This window comes from Apis mellifera, linkage group LG3 (genome assembly GCF_003254395.2).
Source record: "Apis mellifera strain DH4 linkage group LG3, Amel_HAv3.1, whole genome shotgun sequence".
Lineage (NCBI taxonomy): Eukaryota > Metazoa > Arthropoda > Insecta > Hymenoptera > Apidae > Apis > Apis mellifera.
The window spans coordinates 10,785,882-10,800,330 of NC_037640.1; the positions used below are offsets into that span (position 1 = coordinate 10,785,882).

A 14,449-nucleotide genomic window follows, 5' to 3' on the forward strand; every position below is an offset into this window, starting at 1 on the left:
CAGAGAAGGAAAAAGAAAAAAAAAAGTAAGCGGTCTAATGGCGCTCGTAGTTAATCCCACCTACCGCCACCGCTCGGTTTAATGACGTAGATATCCCCCCTCCTTCCTCCCCTTTGCTCGCGTGTCTTTCCTCGAGTCTGAAGCGAGTCGAAAAGCGAGACACCGGCCTTGTTGCGATCAAACCGAGGCAAGGCCATCTCGCTAATTAATGCAGCTTTAGTTGCACACTTTAAGGAAACGGGGAGCCTCCTTACGTGTACTAAGTGCTTCGCCTCGAAACGATTCCTTTTTCCACCCTCGCAAACGCGCGCTCTCGTTACCATCGTTACCTTAATTCTCAACCGCTCTCGCGATGTTTATCTTTCATTTTCCTTTGGCTAACGATAAGAGAAGAGAGAGAGAGAGAGAGATATCAAGCCTCGAAATTTCAACGAGATCCCTCCTCCCCTCCCCTCCCCTTTAATTATCGCTAACGTAACTCTTAAAGCGTGGCGGACACGTTTATCCGTGTAAATCGGGATAGGGAAGGGCGATTCCTCGTGAGAGAGAGAGAGAGAGAGTCGACGATAGGGCGATTTAATCTTCGGATAAACGGCTTACGGGGATTTTGGAAGGGTTTGAAAAAGATGGAAGTATTTTATTAAAAAAAAGAAAAAAGCTGTTAGGAAGCGATACTTGTGCGCGATATTCTTTTCTCTTCTCTCGAATGTGTTAACCTTTATCGGATATCGGATCTTTATAGGTGCACCAGTTGTTACTGGGTCAGAGTATTATTTGCCGCTCATGTGAAAATGTCATATTAAAGGTGATATCGTCTGATGGAACGGGAAAACACGAGAAACAGTCGAAGATCGATATATAAAGGTTTAAAATAATATATATTCGTGTCTTGCTCTTCCAATCGTCTCGCAAATTGAAAGGAAAAAGATGCAAGATTTTTTCTTTGTTAAACTTCTTCTCTTCAATCTTCATACCACGTAATCAAAATCTAATGTTATTTATTCGTGGAAATGCCATATCTGGAGTAGTATTAAGGGAATTAATCAATTTCCAAATTTCCTCCAATTAAGAATGGTATAACTGTAATATAAATTATTAAAACTGCATGTCTAGTTACAATTGTTAATTCATAATCCTGGAGATATTAATTCTATCCGAATAATTAGTCTTATCGATGAACCTAGATTACAAAGCTAGAATAATGATACAAGATTCCAATGTTTTTACGATTGTTGATATAAATCACTCTATAATTAAGATTTAAAAATCATTTTTTATTTTCAATTTTGAAGATTAAGAGTTTAAATTTAACTTAAAATCTTTTCAATTGATTAAAAGTGATAATATCAAACTTAATAAATTTCGATTAAAGTATATACGTTTATATACAACGTGCGTAAATCCCTCCTCTTTTTAAAACGAGTTTCAAACTATCGAATCCTTATCCCTCCGATACTTGATCCATCCTTTCAGCCATCATCAATCAATATCAAAAATTTAAGATATTTTCCACCTTTCAATCCACGTTTCAATATATTCTCCAAGTGGTTCGTTTGAAACGATTACAAAAGACGATTCAAAGTCCCCGTCGCTCAACAAATCCACTTCGATTCGAGGCCTTAATCGGCCGATCCATCGTTCGATTTCGCTTGACGGGAGGGGAGAGGAGGGGGTAGTGAAATTTTCGACGATCGAGCGAATTCCACAGTTCGGCCACGGGGATGGCAGCGGCCGATCGATATAGGGGGAGGGGGGACACATTGCTGGGATTCGCACGTGCCGCTCGGAATATCTGCTGGCCCGCCCTCGAACCGTATCCCGCGCATATTTATAACCGGCGATCGGTAATGAGAACGACCCCCAGAAGGGATATCTCACCCCTCCCGGGCCTGATTTCCATAATTTCTGCAATTCTGCGGCCGCGATTCTGTCGCATTGGCGGCCCTTTAAACCGGCGATGAAAAAGAGAATAAACAGGGGGGGGAAGGGGACGATTAACGCGAATAATCGTTCGGTGAACCGTGGAACGATGAATTGGAAATTTCGATTCCTAGTATAAAGAGGATGCGTGATCGATCGATCGATCGATGTGCTTGATTTTTTTTTTTTAATTCTTTTTTCTTTTTTCGAGGAATTAATGGAGGGTGAAATTTGATTTTTGAAGCAAGGTGTAATTGTATCGTGCGGTCGAGGGTGTTACTTATGGAAAGTGTATTCACCGTCGATTGAAAAATTGGAAATGTTTTTTTTCGAAGGGAGGAGGGGGAAGGTTGTGATAGTGATAATGGAAGGGATGGATTGGCCAAGTGAATTGCGTATATACGAAGGGGGAGCGATTTTAGGGGGATAAAGTAATTGTATTTTACGACGGAAATGTTTTCGGTGTATCGAGATTTTATCATCGATTGGAAAATCGGGCGGGATCTTTCATTTTGTCGATCGAGCATCGAATATCCACCGTTTTTCAAATATATTCGAAATAGATCGAATATGGCCGAGAAAATTGATTTAACAAATTGTATTTTCGCGAAAATATAATATAGAAAAAAAAAAAATTCATCTGTCCACGATATAAAATAAGTCAAATTAAATCGATCGTTCGTAATCGAAACTGGCAAAAACATCGGTTCTCAAATAATCAAACTTGTATTATAAAAAGCGAGAGAAAAAAGAAAAAAAAAAAAAAAAATTCGCGCATCCGCGAACGGGAAACAAGTCGCTCGAAATTAAATCGAATCCTGGAATTAAATTGCGCGCCGAGTGTCAGCGGATCGAAACGGGAGGAGGAAGCAGCACCGCCAGCAGCAATTAATCCAGTCTCTCGTCAAATTAGTGCGTCGCCACGATCGAACAGGACGCTCGATTGTTTATCGCCATATTTTTCTTTCTCTTTTTCTCTTTTTTTTTTTACTATCCGCCTGCCGTTCTGCCTCTTCCGCGCGAGACAGAGGGACGACGACGTAATTAATCTCATTAGCGCGGAGGAGGATTCGTGGACTAATGAGATGCCAGCGCACGATCTTGCCGTGACGACACGCGTTCCCTGATATTTTTCTTTCGCGCCTCTTTGATACAGTCTTCCCTCTCCTTACCCCGCGTGGCCGACCATCCAGTCTGCGCGCCATTTTTTTTTCTTTTTTTTTAACGAGCAACACGAGCCGTTCATCTCGCCACGTAATTTTTCTTTTTCTCCCCTTCCTCTTTTGTCCTTCAAAGAAATTTTTAATTAGTATGATACATAACGATTCCCGGACACGTTGGCATCGTTCTTAATTTGTCTCGATCATATCGGCCATTTATCCTTTTTGATATCGATTACGTTGATGATGCAAGGTTTTAAAGCAATGAAACAAATTATAGACCTAATGGTGTTAATTTTAGAATGCAATTCATCAAACAATGAATAAGTTTTTGATATCTTTCTATTTAAATTCGTCGATAATTTAATCCTTTTGATTATTAATATACCGTAATAGCAAATGGATGCAAGTACTTTTGCTACTTTCTATTGATTCTTTCTATAAATTCGTCGAAAAAATTTAATCCTTTTGATTATTAATATACCATAATATAGTTAAATTTAATTTTAGAATGCAAGGAAAGCCAATGTCCAATTCGATTCGAGGAAGAACAATGAATGCAAGTACTTTTGCTATTTTCTATTGATTCTTTCTATAAATTACTTTGATATAAATTCGTCGAAAAAATTTAATTTTTTTGATTATTAATATAATCATAATATGGTTGAATTTAATTTTAGAATGCAAGGAGACTCAATGTTCAGTTCGATTCGAGGAAAAACAATGAACATAAGTTTTTGATATCTTTCTATTTAAATTCGTCGATAATTTTCCTTTTATTATATATTATATATAATTTTCCTTTTATTATATATTATATATTATATAATAATTTAATCCTTTTGATTATTAATATACCGTAATAGCAAATGGATGAATTTTAGAATGCAAGGAGACTCAATGTCCAATTCGATCTGAGGAAAAACAATGAACGTAAGTTTTTGATATCTTTCTATTTAAATTCGTCGATAATTTAATCCTTTTGATTATTAATGTACCGTAATAGCAAATGGATGAATTTTACAATGCAAAAATTTAATCCTTTTGATTATTAATATACCATAATATAGTTAAATTTAATTTTAGAATGCAAGGAGAGCCAATTTGATTCGAGGAAAAACAACGAATGCAAGTACTTTTGCTACTTTCTATTGATTCTTTCTATAAATTACTTTGATATAAATTCGTCGAAAAAATTTAATTTTTTTGATTATTAATATAATCACAATATGGTTTTGTTATTGAATTTAATTTTAGAATGCAAGGAGACTCAATGTTCAGTTCGATCCGAGGAAAAACAATGAACGTAAGTTTTTGATATCTTTCTATTTAAATTCGTCGATAATTTAATCCTTTTGATTATTAATATACCGTAATAGCAAATGGATGAATTTTAGAATGCAAGGAGACTCAATGTCCAATTCGATCCAAAGAAAAATAATGAACGTAAGTTTTTGATATCTCTCTATTTAAATTTGTCAATAATTTAATCCTTTTAATTATTAATTGATTAATATACTGTAATAGCAAATAGATGAATTTAATAATTTTAGAAACGCAAGAAGACCCAATATTCAATTTGATCCGAGAGAATGAGAAGAACAACGAACGCAAGTACTTTTGCTACTTCCTATTGATTCTTTTTATAAATTTGTCCTTTAAAAAAAATTTAATCCTTTAATGAATTTAATTTTAGAATGCAAGGAGACCCAATGTCCAATTTGATCTTCCAAAAAAATCGAACGAGAAGAAACCAGTGGAAGAATCATCCTACCCATGAATATTTTTATCCGTATCACCACCCCCTCCCCCTTTATCGTCTCTATCAGCGTCTAACATCTCGTCTCTCCGCGAGCCGAAATTCACTTGGCTGGAAGTTCTTGCATGAATGAGCGAAGAATCGAGCACCATCTCGGCCTACGGAAGAAGGGAAGAGAGAGCAAAGTGTTGGAAAACGCGGTGGATGTGAGAAGCATAGAGAAAGAGAGACGACGATAGACGAGAGGAAGAAGAGGAACAGGAAGGAATGGAAAGGACACGCACCCAGAGACTCCTTCTTCTCCCATTTATTTTTACCGCCAGTTCTCCCTCCCCTTCCTGCTAGACCTCTCCCCACCCAATCATCCCTGACGAGGAATTTCGCGTTTCTTCAACCCTCGGGGATCCCCAAGGCGAGTATATAGAGGGGGGCGACAACTATCGTCACCTGAAATCGTCGCCTCTTTTATCGCGACGCGAAATTGCGAATACAATTAAGCGGGGAGGAAGATGGAAGGTTTTTTTTCCCTTTTTTTCCCTCTCTCTCTTCTTTCGTTAATTCGTTAATGACTCGATCACGGTTGGGGGAGGGAGAAAATATAGGTAGGAATATTTTATGGGATGCAAGGGATGGAAATGGTAATCCTCCGAGCTTTTTACTCGGCTATTTAATGCGATTGGGGATTAATTTAACGCGTGCGGAATTGATAAAGGTGGATATCGGCGTTGCTTCGTCGATCGGTATTTAATTCTTATCTTCGTTACGCTGGATCAAATGTAATTCGATCGTTGATTTGTTGTTGATCGAAGAATTTGCTCGATAATAACTTTTTCTCATTTTTCTTTCCACGATATGTAATAAATAAATAACAATCATGTACATAAGTTTCGTTCGGAATAAATCCGCCATTATCGCGGATATTGAAACTCATAGTTTTATCTCATTCGATATCCTCCTCGCGAATAATAAAATAAAATTCAACGGTATTTCGATTATTATTTTATTCCCCTCTCCTTCCTAAACAAATTATTATCACAAACTTACAATAAAACTTAATCTTAGATACCTTATAATTAAAAACATTTATAACGTTTCCAAAAAACGATTTATTTACCTTGCAAAAGTAAAGGAAACACAAACAATCCTCTCTAAATTAAACTTTCTCAAAAACCGATATAAGACACCCCTCTCGTAATTTAACATTACTTCATACATATTATCGTACAATAAAACTTAATCTTAGATACCTAATCAAAAACATTTATAACGTTTCCAAAAAACGATTTATTTACCTTGCAAAAGGAAACACAAACAATCCCCTTTAAATTAAACTTCCTCAAAAACCGATACAAGACACCTCTCTCATAATTTAACATTACTTCATACATTTATTTTCCATCGATCGAACAAGCTTAATTATCAAAATTTATATTAAACAAGAATTATTCCATCTACGGTTTCCAGACTCGACTACCTCCGACATTTCGAACGATAAATTTTCACCGTCCAATAAATGCGGAAAGATGGAACAATATTTCAGTTACCCCTTACACTACCCCGTGTACACGCGAGCGTTCCAAGCGTAACCCGCAACGTTCCCCCCGTAAGCGAGACCTGTCGAAGCTCTTCCCCCTCCCCCTCCCCCTCTTCGAACGCCTATTCCCGCGGGGGGAGGCGCGTGAATGCACTTTGCCAGGCGAAATATTCTCCTCTTCTCGGTTGAAATTTATCGGTGAGACGACGACGTTAAGCCCCTTTCACGCGGAAAGCGGATTTCTTGTCATCTTCGCTCGGCGAGAAGAAAGAGGAGGGGGAGGGGGGACCGTTGCAAAGAGTCGCGTTGATCCGAGTGTCTCGAGATTTTGCACGGGCGAGTAAGTGCACCCGTCAAATTCGCTTTTGGCGGCGGTGGATGTGCATTAAACGGCCGGCTTCTTCCACCCGCGGGCAAGATTTGATTGCTCGCTCGCGAACCACCATTGTGTTCGCCGCCGCGGAGTCGTCTCGTTTATTCCGCGGCGAGAAGTTTTCCGATTATTTCCCGTTTCGAGGAGGGATGTTGAAGTTTAAACTGTTGTCGTTTTTATTGTCGTTTTTATACGATTTTAGAGAGAATTTTGAGAGAGAAATAATTGTTAAAGATGGTGAGTAGTTATTATATTTTCACGTTTATCGTATTCTTGGATATCGTTATTCGAAAGTTTATTTGGAACTAATGCTTATTATATCTGAACAAATTTCATCTATTAATTTTTCTCGTTTATTTCGCGGCGAGAAATTTTCCGATTATTTCCTGTTTCGAAGATGTTGAAGTTTCTTTTTTATACAATTTTAAAAAGAATTTTGAGAGAGAAATAATTGTTAAGGATGGTACAAATAGTTATTATATATGAATATTTTCATGTTTATCGTATTCTTGGATATCGTTATTCGAAAGTTTATTTGGAACTAATGCTTATTATATTTGAACAAATTAATCTATTAATTTTTCTCGTTTATTTCGCGGCGAGAAATTTTCCTGTTTCGAAGAGGGATGTTGAAGTTTAAACTGTTGTCGTTGTTTTTTTTACGATTTTAGAGAGAATTTTGAAAGAGAAATAATTATTAAAGATGGTATATTTGTACGTTTATCGTATTCTTGGATATCGTTATTCGAAAGTTTATTTAAGTTGATAAAAGTATATTTGGAACTAATGCTTATTATATCTGAACAAATTTCATCTATTAATTTTTCTCGTTTATTTCGCGGCGAGAAATTTTCCTGTTTCGAAGAGGGATGTTGAAGTTTAAACTGTTGTCGTCTTTTTTATACGATTTTAGAGAGAATTTTGAAAAAGAAATAATTGTTAAAGATGGTGAGTAGTTATTATATTTTCACGTTTATCGTATTCTTGGATATCGTTATTCGAAAGTTTATTTGGAACTAATGCTTATTATATCTGAACAAATTTCATCTATTAATTTTTCTCGTTTATTTCGCGGCGAGAAATTTTCCGATTATTTCCTGTTTCGAAGATGTTGAAGTTTAAACTGTTGTCGTTGTCTTTTTTATACAATTTTAAAAAGAATTTTGAGAGAGAAATAATTGTTAAGAATGGTACAAATAGTTATTATATATGTATATTTTCATGTTTATCGTATTCTTGGATATCGTATTAATTTTTCTTTGTCCAATTGTAGTTTAATGAGAAAGAAACATTTATTGTTATTTTTCTCTGTTTCATGGAAAAATGTGACACGCTCAATAAACATAAATAAAATTTTTCTTCGTTGAATCGTAGTTGCCAATAGGAAAGAAACATTTATTATTACGATTATTAAAAAGATTCTCTATTACCGATATACATGAAAAGGAATCAACAAGAACAGATACAAATAAAATATAAAAAGAAAAGGAAGAAGAAAAAGAACGAATAATACATTTATGGCGGAAAACCTTTTATCTATCGGGGATCGATGGATGCTAAAAGGGGTGACCAACCCCTGGAGCAAGATGGGTTGGAAAACTCTCTCTCTCGCGAGGAGAACTCTCGTGTAACGTCTTGATTAAGTGGTGGTTTACACCCTCGAGCGTGTAGGACCACCCTCGTAAAACAAGCTTTCCCTCCTGCGAATTCTACTTGACGCGTTAAACGCTCGTGTACTGGAGGGAGGAGGGGGAAAAAAGAGGAGAAAAAAACGATTTATAACTTAAATCTAGGTAACAAATCGATATCGAGAGGAGGACAAATCGTCTCGATCGTGGTTGAGGCAATAAAAAGGAAAAAAAGGATTTTTTTATTTAAATCGAATTCGATCGAGTTGGGATCGGAATTCTCTGGGGTTAATATTTCGATTAATTCGATTTAATTTTTTCGGTCGTCGAGAATTTTTAATCGTCCCTCGAAATTCCTTCGAATTTTAACGATAAATATTCGAAGAGAACAATGGAAATTCTGTCACTGGCGCGATAAAGGCGATCGAAGTGTCCAGTGGTTTCGAGGTTTGAATAATTAATTAGATCTTCTGCTCTCCCCTGTTTAAAGGCGTTATAAAATTATCGCGTTGAATATAAACCGATGAAATCGAACCGTGAATTTAAAGCTGATTTTTTTCTTAACCTTATTTCTCTTCTCTTCTTTCCTTTTCTTCCGTTTCTTTTTTTTTTTTTGAAGTCTCGTATTAAATTATTCCCAACTACGGCGCTCCAATTTTTTTAAATGAAAAGAGGGACAGATAATCCGTAACGAGAATAATCCGGTTTCATAGAGTTTTCTTGCTTAATAAAATGATAATACCATCGGTCCATTTGCGGAATAAATGAAAAATCTAAAACGAAAACCGGTATTAAAATAAATCTTCTCTCGAAAATTTCAGATATATTCAAGATTTAATATTATTCCCTCCTATAAAAAGAGAGAGAGAGAATAGAAGGCAAATTGAAAAAAAATATACGCGAATGGTTGAATTGTTTATTCGATTATCTTTGGAACATTTATTTCGTCGAAAGGAAATCCATCTTTTCTCTCTCTCTCTCTCTTCCTCTCTTTTTTTAATACGATTATTATTTCATACAGATGAAATTCCTATTCATGAGAGCGTCGAGTTGCAACGAGTTCTATGGATGCAGATTGCACCACCGGGAGAATCTCTTTTTCTCTTTTTCTCTCTGGAAGCAGCCAAGAGAGAGAAAAGGTAAACTCGAATGGCGGAGATACGTTTTGATAAACCTGCACCACTCCTCGTTCTTATTAGCCATGAATGCAAATCGACTAATTCGACGTGAAAGCGCAGACGGTGAATTCGAAGTGAAATCTTTTGGGTTTCTTTTTCAGTGGACAATTACTGTTTATTAAATTATCCTCATACGAGACTACTTATTCCCCGATGACACTTTTTTCGAATTTAGAAATCAATGTAGATTGAACAAGCGTGTGAATTATAGAAAATTAATGTATCTCTGCATTCTCATAAAATTAAAAAGAAAGCCCAAATTCCAAAAATCTTCCAAAAATCGTAAAATATAATTAGTTTATCGTCGAACGAAATTTAAATAAACGAAGATAAAATATTCCACAAATTGACGAACAATAATTAATTAATATCCATCAATTGCGCATTATCAAGATTTTCATCCGATTTTTGCCGATATATTACGAAACACTCTCCATTTTAAAATGGAAGAAAATCGAAAACACAATATCCCAGCTAATTTCAAACTTTGTAAAGCCGGCGCGCGCTACGCAATCTAATAAACCGTGTCCCTCACCCCATCCCAGGAAGTTGCAGTTCATCATACGGCTTTCGGCCCACGACGAGATCCCATCCCGCGTCGATCCATCGGATCCGATCCGCTTAAAACGGGAAAGAGCCGGCGTCGAATAACGGCCAAAACAAATTTTGCCTCGGTTTAATTTTCGGCCGCCCATTCGGACAAACTTTATCGCTCCGCTAATTATCGACCCCCGTCCCCGGCGCAACGTTTATTAACGTTTTCCAAACCACCCCCCACGCGCCCCCTTTTGTAAACGTTGCGGTCCCGTTGATAATCGGCCGCCGGATCCGAGATATTTATCGCGCGCGAACCATCGAAGCAAATCTCTCTCTCTCTCTCTCTCTCGTCGAAGGACCGTGTTTCGTTCCGTTTATTGACAGCCCGGCCGGGATATTGCCAGCGGCGTGTACCGCTGCTGTAACCGACTTCCGAGCGACCGCGCGAGCCGGAACTTGGAAAATACCTGTCGGTCTAATCTGGGTCTAAATGAGAATTTATGTATGTATGTATGTATATTTTTTCTTTTTTTTTTTGGAATTAAACGGATGTTGGAATGAAAAATTATATATTCTGAGAAGAAATTTCGATGAACAATGTTGATTATTATTTATAAATTAGGAAAAATTTGAGATATATATTAATGAGGAAATTTAAATATAGAAAAATTAAATATAGAATTAAATATTATTTAATTAAATATTAAATAAAAAAAATTAAATATAGAAAAATTGTGGGATAATATTTAAATAATTAATTTATTCTGAAAAGAAATTTCGATGATACATCGAACAACGTTGATTATTATTCGTAGATTAAAAAAATTTGGTGTGTATTAATGAGGAAATTTTTAAATATAGAAAAATTGTATATAATATTTGAATAATTAATTTATTCTGAGAAGAAATTTCGATGAAACATCGAACAACGTTGATTATTATTTATAAATTAGGAAAAATTTAAGATATATATTGATGAAAGAAATTTTAAGGAAAGATTATGATGAAAGAAATTTTAAGGAAATTCTTAAATATAGAAAAATTGTGGAATAATATTTGAATAATTTGAATAATTGGCTTATTCTGAGAAGAAATTTCGATGATACATCGAACAACGTTGATTATTATTCGTAGATTAGGAAAAATTTGGGGTGTATATTGATGAAAGAAATTTTCAGGAAATTCTTAAATATAGAAAAATTGTGGAATAATATTTGAATAATTTGAATAATTGGCTTATTCTGAGAAGAAATTTCGATGATACATCGAACAACGTTGATTATTATTCGTAGATTAGGAAAAATTTGGGGTATATATTGATGAAAGAAATTTTAAGGAAATTCTTAAATATAGAAAAATTGTGGAATAATATTTGAATAATTTGAATAATTGGCTTATTCTGAGAAGAAATTTCGATGATACATCGAACAACGTTGATTATTATTCGTAGATTAGGAAAAATTTGGGGTGTATATTGATGAAAGAAATTTTCAGGAAATTCTTAAATATAGAAAAATTGTGGAATAATATTTGAATAATTTGAATAATTGGCTTATTCTGAGAAGAAATTTCGATGATACATCGAACAACGTTGATTATTATTCGTAGATTAGGAAAAATTTGGGGTATATATTGATGAAAGAAATTTTAAGGAAATTCTTAAATATAGAAAAATTGTGGAATAATATTTGAATAATTTGAAAATTGGCTTATTCTGAGAAGAAATTTCGATACATCGAACAACGTTGATTATTATTCATAGATGAGAAAAAATTTGAGATATATATTAATGAGGAAATTTTTACATATAGAAAAATTGTGGGGTAATATTTGAATAATTGGCTTATTCTGAAAAGAATTATATATTCTGAGAAGAAATTTCGGTCTAATCTGGGTCTAAATGAGAATTTATGTATATATATATATATATATATATATTTTTTTTTTTTCGAATTAAACGGACGTTGGAATGGAAAATTGTTTGGAGAGGCTTGGGAAAAATTATATATTCTGAGAAGAAATTTCGATGATACATCGAACAATGTTGTAAATTAAGAAAAATTGTATATTAATGAAAGAAATTTTGAGGAAATTCTTAAATGTATGAAAATTGTGGGATAATATTTGAATAACTGGCTTGAAAATAATTTTTAATAAAAAGGGAAAAAGGCAAGAAAATTTTCTCTCGCCTCTTCTCGTTGCAAAAGAATTTCAAAGTTTTACGTAACACGTCGAGGACAGATCACGCGATATTTTGTTTTAATACCTCGTTGTAATTATATAGTAAAGGTAAATTTAACGTGATGTACCTTAGTTGTTGCACTGCCAAACACCTCGTTCAAATACGATTGCTTAACGCGTCGTATATCAAAGATGGAAAATTTCCTTCTCGTGATTGTTTATTATTTGCCTGGTTTAATTTCTGATCGGAGCAACGTGGAAAAAAAAAACTTGCACAATCTCGAGGTCGAGTTTAAAAGATACTTAAAAATAGAATATATTTCTAACGTTTAAACGTTCGATCGATTCAAAATTGGAATAAAATTCGAAGGAAAACGCATATCTAAAATCATTTCGATTCAATTCACCGAATTTCCAAGGGAAAGAATGAAGGAGGAAAAGTGGAGAAATTCAAAAGATTTTTAACAACGATCAATTACGAGGCTTGAATTATGAGGCTTCTTACTTCCGCCATGTTGAACAGAAGAGAAGAGAAGAAAAAGTTAGAAAAACCGCGTGCAAGATTCTATTTCCATTCAAGTCGAGAGCGTTTCTTCAAAAAAAAAAAAAAAAAAAGAAAAAAACAATTCGACACCGCGCGGGAAGAATTTGCTTTTCAAATGAAATCGAAGAGGAGCAGAGATACACAAATATAAATTTCGGTTGAAATTAAACGAAAGTAAAAAAAAAAAGGACGGAAAAATATCCATAAATATAAATTTCGTATTTCGCGGGGAAATTTGAACGAGCCAACGGATGCTTTGTGATCTTTGATTCTTTTTTTTTTTAAATCCAATCTTTCATCCGACGAAACTGCGATTCGACAAAGGAGGAAAATTTACAATACCAAAGTTTTTCAACCACCTCTCTCGATATTTGTCTTTAATTACTTTCGAGATATCCGCGCAATTACGGCATTAATATGTATTACCGTGGTATTGTGCGCAATATACATTGTGCATTGCGCATTTCAATCTCTTTGATAAAGTAATTTGAATGCATAAATATAAGCCATTAGACGATCAAGTTCGAGGTACAAAAGTTAAGCAATTCCTCCTCCCAACGCCGACATAATTCGCTTCTCTTTACGTTTCTCGTTATTCCTCCCTTCTACGCTGTAAGGACACTTTATGCAAACAAGAAAAGTTGCAGCTCTTTGCGACCGATTAATTTAATCTCTGCGAATAATCTAAATTATATTTCTCAAATTATAACGACATTTTCCTTCTCGTCCACCCCTTCAAACAATTCAACCAAAGATTCATTTTGCAGGCCAATCTTTGTATAAAAGAACAATTCAATCTTCCCTGAATCCAAACAAAATAATTTCACAGTTATAACAACATTTTTCATCAATTCTATCCCCATCCTCTTTCATTTCATGTTCGAAATAGATGAACATTCTGATCGTCTGTTTCGAAATTGATAAATTTTCACGATATTCCTCAATTATAACAACTTTTTTCGTCTACCACCAAATTTATCCCCATCTTCTTCCATTCTATTTTGTTTTCGAAATAGGCGAACATCGTCCAATTCGAAATTGATAAATTTTCACGACATTCCTCAATCATAACAATTATAACAACATTTTTCGTCTACCATCATTTATCCCTCTTTCCACAATACAAAAATTAAATTATGGGCAATTAAAATCTAATTCGAGGGAAGGAAAAGCATTCGCTCGATCGTCTACCAAATTTATCCCCATCTTCTTTCATTCTATTTTGTTTTCGAAACATCGTCCAATTCGAAATTGATAAATTTTCACGACACTCCTCAATCACAATTATAACAATCTATCCCCATCCTCTTCCATTGTATTTCAAAATAGACGAACATCGTCCAATTCGAAATTGATAAATTTTCACGACACTGCTCAAGAACGGAAACACAGGAATTCATAGACTCTGCGAATCTTCTATACGAATATACACGCAACGTTAACAGCCCAAGTGTTAACAGCCGAAGATGTCCGCTTAATACGATTGACACCACGAATGGGTAATTAATAGTCGCTTTCATCGAGTGAGCCTATATTTAGCGCGGCCAAACTCGCTTCCATAACGCGGTTATCCTAAGTTTAATTACTCCAGAGGCAGAGCATTCGGCGATAGCGTTTGCCAATCACTCGTCTAAC

At 35.0% G+C, this 14,449-nt stretch overlaps 1 protein-coding gene across 12 annotated transcripts in view; it reads right to left on the reverse strand.

The window, feature by feature from the left end:
* Window positions 1-14,449, reverse strand: part of LOC409856 (guanine nucleotide-releasing factor 2) — a 90,045-nt gene that overhangs the window by 56,883 nt on the left and 18,713 nt on the right. The gene's annotated exons all lie outside the window — the stretch shown is intronic.